This window comes from Chenopodium album, chromosome 13 (assembly GCF_948465745.1).
Source record: "Chenopodium album chromosome 13, dcCheAlbu1.1, whole genome shotgun sequence".
Lineage (NCBI taxonomy): Eukaryota > Viridiplantae > Streptophyta > Magnoliopsida > Caryophyllales > Amaranthaceae > Chenopodium > Chenopodium album.
Genome location: NC_137846.1, coordinates 44,478,155 through 44,484,762, shown reverse-complemented (window position 1 = coordinate 44,484,762; position 6,608 = coordinate 44,478,155). Strand labels below are relative to the sequence as shown.

Here is a 6,608-nt window from a genome sequence, read left to right as displayed (position 1 = left end):
CAATTAAAAAATCATGCTCTTGTTTTATATTCAATTCCCATCATTCCATGGATACCACCAATTCTGAAAATATGAGTCAATATTGGATGGCGACTCAAAACAGATTTTTAGGATATACCAGTTGCTTGTCGGTGGACCACTTACAATTATTGTATCACATTTTTGAGCATATCAATTATCCATATACTTGGTATTATAAAATTAAGCTACTATTACTCCCTCCGTCCTCAAAATTTCGACCCTTTTGACCTAAGTTAAGTCTTAAAATGATCGATGTATTTGCATTAAAATACCCACCAATTTACAACAATATTTGTGCAAAATTAGTTTCTCTATATAAAATTTTGTTTTTTTCCATATATTTTTAATACTTTATCTCTCTACTTTTTTACAAACCTAATTTATCTTTTCAATATGTTTTTATTTCTTTTTATTTAAGTTTTTAATAATCGCAATATCAACCCAAAAGGGTTGAAGTTTTGGGGACGGAGGGAGTAGTAAACTATGGATTAGTTTCACTTACCTAGTATTTACTTTTAAAATAGCTTAAATACTATATGAAATAAAGTATGACTTGATAAGATCTTATGATAGATCTTTGAATTCGGGGCTCAAATATTGTAGTCTGAGATTCCTTTATCTTTTTAAATATAAAAGAGATATTAAAATTTTAGATTAAACGCTATACTTTGACTTTCACATTTGTTAACATTAACTTTTATTATTTATGTCTTTATTTACACTTTATTGAAAATTTTACTAGAAAACAATCTTTTGTACTTTTTACATTTTTTTATAATTAGTAAAAGGATGCAAAAAAAGGAAATAGAGGTAATTTATACTTCCTCTGTTTCATTTTAATTAACACGTTTCTTTAGTCGTGTTTACCAATGCATAAATTAAATCATTAATATCTTTAATTACCGATAAGCAAAAATTATAAAAAGTTGATATTTTGAAAATATACATTGTGACGAATCTAACAAGATCCTACTTAAATTGACTATATTTTTCCTTATAAATCACAAAACATGGTCAAAGAGAGGTAGGTAAATAGTGCTAAATTCAAAACGTGTCAACTAATAAAAAACAAAGAAAATAGTACATAACAAACTATGTAATGCACTCCAGTAACCAACCAAGTTGTAATAACACATTATAATAAAATTAATTGAATTTAAAAATAAAAAAAAAATTTGTCATTATCTTACCAGCTTATAACAAAGAAATTGTCGTCCAGCTCTTCATTAATGATGACTAGCTAATATAAGTGTGTCCACTTTGACATTATTGTCTATAAATTCATACACTAAGATATGGTCTTACTTATACAATAACCAGAAAAAAAAATAATTAAAAAAAAAAAAATGTCTACTCTCTTCAAATGTAATTTGTTATCAATTCTTTCTCTTCTTCTCATAATCTCCTTATCTCAAGCTCAAGTTCCTCCCTCTTCTACATTCAAGCATGTCAACCAAGGTGATTTCGGAGATTACATAGTTGAATACGATGGCAATTATCGTACTCTAGACGTATTTTCTAGCCCATTTCAACTATGTTTTTACAACACTACACCAAATGCATACACCCTTGCCCTACGTATGGGTTTGGTTAGGTCCGAGTCACTTTTCCGATGGGTTTGGGAGGCGAATCGAGGCAACCCGATTGGTGATAACGCGACATTCTCCCTAGGGACAGATGGCAACCTCGTATTGGCTGACGCCGATGGCAGGATCGCTTGGCAAACCAATACAGCCAACAAGGGTGTCGTAGGGTTCAAGTTACTTCCTAATGGTAACATGGTGTTACATGATGTTAAGGGTAAATTTATTTGGCAAAGTTTTGATTTTCCTACTGATACTCTCTTAGTGGGCCAATCTCTACGACTTGGTGGGCCTACTAATCTCATAAGTAGGGTCTCGGCTGAAGTTAATTCTAATGGGCCTTACACTTTTGTCATGGAACCAAGAGTACTAACAATGTATTATAAAAGCCCAAATAGCCCAAAACCACTTTTGTACTTTAGTATGTTAGATCTTGCCAAAAGCTCCCTTAAAGAAGTAACGTTTAGTTGCTCCCCCGAAAATGATGATAACTATGCTTATGATATAACGTTTGCGTATCAAAGTGTAGATGGATCGATTGGAGGTAACGCGGTGATTGCAAGGCCTAAATATAATAGCACATTGTCCATGTTAAGGGTTGGAATCGATGGGAATCTAAGGGTGTACACTTTCTCAGATAAGGTAGATTGGGCCGCTTGGGAAGTGACCTTTACATTGTTTGCTAGGACCTCGCCTTATGGGCTATGGGAAACCGAGTGCCAATTACCTGAAAAATGTGGGAAATTCGGGTTATGTGATGAGGATAGCCAATGTGTGGCATGCCCTACACCTAAAGGGCTACTAGGATGGAGCAAGAAGTGTGAGCAACCAAAGCCAAGTTGTGGTAGTAAAAATTACTATAAACTTGAAGGGGTTGAACATTTCTTAAGCAAGTTTACTAAAGGTGATGGTCCTATGACAATTGATGCTTGTGGGATGAAATGTACAAAAGATTGCAAGTGTTTAGGATATTTCTACCATCAAGAAACTTCAAGGTGTTGGATTGCTTATGATATTAAGACTATTACTAAAGTGTCTAATATGAAGCATGTTGGGTACATCAAAGTTTGAATTCAGATCACTAAGTTGATCACTAAGGGATGGAGTTATTTAGATAAATAATCAATTATTAGATTGTCGGTGTAATTTTAATTATGACAACTATGAATTAAAAAAATTAAGAAAGCTATGATGTACGACATACATATACCAAGTATATTTTGATGCGCCTATGATATGTTAGATCGTTGTTTGATTGGGTTTTTCTTGTAACCTTGTCCAAGGTTTGTCTCATTCTTATTCATTTTTCTAGTGGTTGTTATGAGGTATACTCTCTTCGTCTCCTTTTGTTTGTCTCACAGTTGTTCATTAGCTTTAGGCACGTTCAGTAAACATTGAAACTGCAACATTATCACTTGTTGAAACCCATTATAGTCCACTTGTGAGTGTCCCACATTGGAGATTGAGGAGAGTTTGTTCCATTTTATAAGGTAGAAGAGCTACTCTTACTATTGCCGATTGATTTTAGTATGGAAGCTTCTAAACATTATTTGTGGACCAAACTCCGCTCCTCATTATTTAGGTTGCCTAGGGCCTTTCCATATTGTTTCGAAATTTAACATCACTTGTTCATGGGATCATCATATATTAGCAAGAATGGTAATTCACCATAAAATGCTAAATGGGGAGGCACTTTTTACTTTGGACCTACTTTTCTACATTTAAAATTTTCAATGTTCACATAATTACTCTCTTCGTATTTTATTACTTACTCCATTTAATTTTTTAAGAGATTTTCCATTTGGTACCACTAAACTTCAATTTTTTTCCATATGGTAACCAAATATGTTAATTACACTGTTAGATTTGAGTTAAATAACTAGACAAAAATTACATTTTAATCCTTGTCCTTGCCAATTGTCTTCGAAAGGACATGTGTTACTACTCAACTCATCCTTTCCTCTTTCTTCCTCCTCTAGCTTTTGTTACGGAAGAATTATATGATATGAGGGAACCACTAGTTGGGAGGAAAATATTAAAAGTAGTGTACATTATATTACGTTAATGATTCATATTATTCCCAATAAAATTATACAATTTAGTGACTATATGACTAAAGAATTATTTATAAATGCTTTTTAATAAGCATGAAAATATTAATCAAATAGCTAAATAAAATCTATTGTAAAAATTTTTAGCACAACATACATGTAAATATATATAAACTAAAAATAATATGTAGTTTTTATATCCAATAAAATAATTTGAATGGAAATAAATACCACACTGATCATTAAAGGAAATTATAATCCAAATTAGGTAACACTAACCTATATTATTAATAGTACTATACATTTTCTATTTATGAATTGATGCTCTACATGATATCATCACTCTTTGTTATTGTATAAAAATGTGTTTAAAGCTATCCAATAATTGTTGTTTGTTTATTGCCTTAATAGTTTATTTGTAGATGATAGCTATTTTATTGATAAAAAAAAGGATACACAAGAAGATGTCACTCGTTACTATGTCCGAAGTGTCTTTTACTGTGCAACTTATTAATAATGTCGAATGTAATAAATTTATTATCTCAATCAAATGTAATATATATATATATATATATATATATATATAACTAAGATATTAATTTAAATAATTATGTTATAACAAAAAATTGATTGATATTTCACACTTTCCTAGAATTAGACATAGATACAATTGTCGAATACAACATTTATTTTATAGTCATATCTAATACTCCATTAAGCTTTGTTTGAATGTGTTTGACTTTCATTTGATTTAGTTAGCTATGTTGAATGCATTTGACTTTCATTTGATACAATTAACTTTGTTTCAATGTGTTTGATGACTTTCCTTTGATTCAATTAGCTTTGTTGAATGCATTTGACTTTCATATTTTATTATTACTTTTTGAATAAAATTCAATAATACACCGTCTAAAAGATGTTTAGGCGGTAATTATAGTATCTTGTACTTGAACCAGTGGCTCACCTTTTTTATAATTAAAAAAGAGTTGAAATAGTATTTTAGGTAAATGTGTATGGAAGAATAAAGAAAACGAAATAAAAAGAAATATATTTTATGTAAAAATAATATATAAGATTTAGATCCCTCACCATATATAAATAAGATTTGGAATAATATTATTATAGCTATACTTTCAAATATTCAAAAAGTAAAAGATTTTTTTGCTAGAAAGGGAGGGGGTTTGGGAGGGAAAATCAACACCAGAAGTAGAATACACTAATGGAAATTATATCACAAGGTTGTGATATTGTGATACGTGCATCAAATAAATAATCAATTTAATTCATTGTTAAGGAATAGTGTTATAGGACTTATTTACATGATAAGAAGGTAGCCAAGTTGAGAATTAGGTAAAAGTCCCTCGAGTAGGGTTTGCTAGTGCTTTGCTAGGGTTACGAGTGTGAGTTTTATAATGTGTGATTCCTTGTTTCTTTGACAAATTCTATTGATATCTTAATCAATTTGATCCTGTTTTTGCTATGGCGAATGAATAGTTGCGAGAGTGAGAAAAGCTGAAATTTACGGATGAGGAAAGTTTGGTGATTGGGGGCACTACTGAAGCCTTGATTGACGAAAATCAAAGAACAAAACTTGATCTTTCTCTCGTTGGAAAGATGTTGACAAATAAACCCTATAACATTGAAGCAATGAAACGTGTTCTGAAAGGTCTTTGGAGGTTGCAAGGTAACATGGTGGTTCGTGCTGTGGAGACAAATTTATTTGTCATCCAATTTTTCAATGAGGAAGACAAAATGAAAGTGCTAGAAGGAAGATTGTGGTCATTCGATCAACAATTGTTGCTACTGAAACCAATCAATAGGGATGAACAATCCTCGGATATTACCTTCGAAAAATCGCCCTTCTGGATTTGACTGTTTGACGTCCCTTTTAGCCGTCGTAATGCTAAATTTGCTCAAGAGGTTGGTGATGCGATTGGCTAATTTTTGGAGTTTGATGATTTAGATTCGATTGGCTGGGAGGAATTTATGTGAGTAAGAGTAATGATTGACATTGCTAAACCCTTGCGTCGAGGAGTCATGGTAGCAGTTAACGCTGCCAAAACAACTTGGATAGGTTTTAAATATGAGAGATTGGGGGACTTCTGTTATTTTTGTGGAAAATTGGGACATATTGATAGAGATTGTTTGGAGCAGGAGAAGGAAGATGGTGAGAATGCTCTTGTATTTCAATATGGCCCTTACCTCGTGGCCTCACCCCATCAAAGATCTCGTATATCCCTAGCTGATAGGGAAAAGGAGAAGACATGGGTGGAGAATCTTGCTAGTAGGAAACAGGTGCAAAGGGTGCCTTACAACAACCCTAATGCAATTCGATTAGGGCCTCCTAGTGCTGCTAGGAAACTTACATTTTCACCTTCTAAATCAGGCTCACTTGTTCCAAAAGACCGTGAGGCAATGTTGCGTATGGTAGTGGTTGAAGGAAGCAACAAACTAGTTCTGAGGCCCGAGTCTATGGATAATCCTAGCCAAGACACTAGAATGGAGAAGGAAAAAACAAACGTGCTGGGGGGATAGAGCAAGGGAGAAAAAGGGAAAGCAAATGAGGTTGGGAATCAAACACAGGTGAGTGAGTGCAACTCTGCTAAAAGAACTTGGAAGAGGGTGGATTCTAGTTTGAGAAGGGAGGGAGTGGAAGACTTAATGAACACTTTATAGAATGTCATCATACCGATAGCAATCAAGAAGAAAGGGAGTTCGAAGTTGGAGGATAGGGAGGAGGCTAATCCTTTGGGTGGACAAGGAAAAAAGGCAAAGCTGTTGAAGAGTGAAGGGCATGCTATTACTGGTGATGTAAAGGTGGGTGCGGGGATGATGTCTAATGTTTTTTACTAAGAAAGTGTGGAGCACTTGAAATTCCAAGTAGCGGATGTTGGGAGAGGCCAACCCCGTGAAGAGCAATGAATCTTGTATGTTGGAATTGTTGAGGCGAGGG

The 6,608-nt window shown here is 33.3% G+C and overlaps 1 pseudogene; it reads left to right on the top strand.

Annotated features, from left to right (window-relative positions):
* Nucleotides 1–1,324: 1,324 nt before the first annotated feature.
* Nucleotides 1,325–2,934, top strand: LOC145576699 (epidermis-specific secreted glycoprotein EP1 pseudogene; annotated as a pseudogene).
* Nucleotides 2,935–6,608: the final 3,674 nt, after the last annotated feature.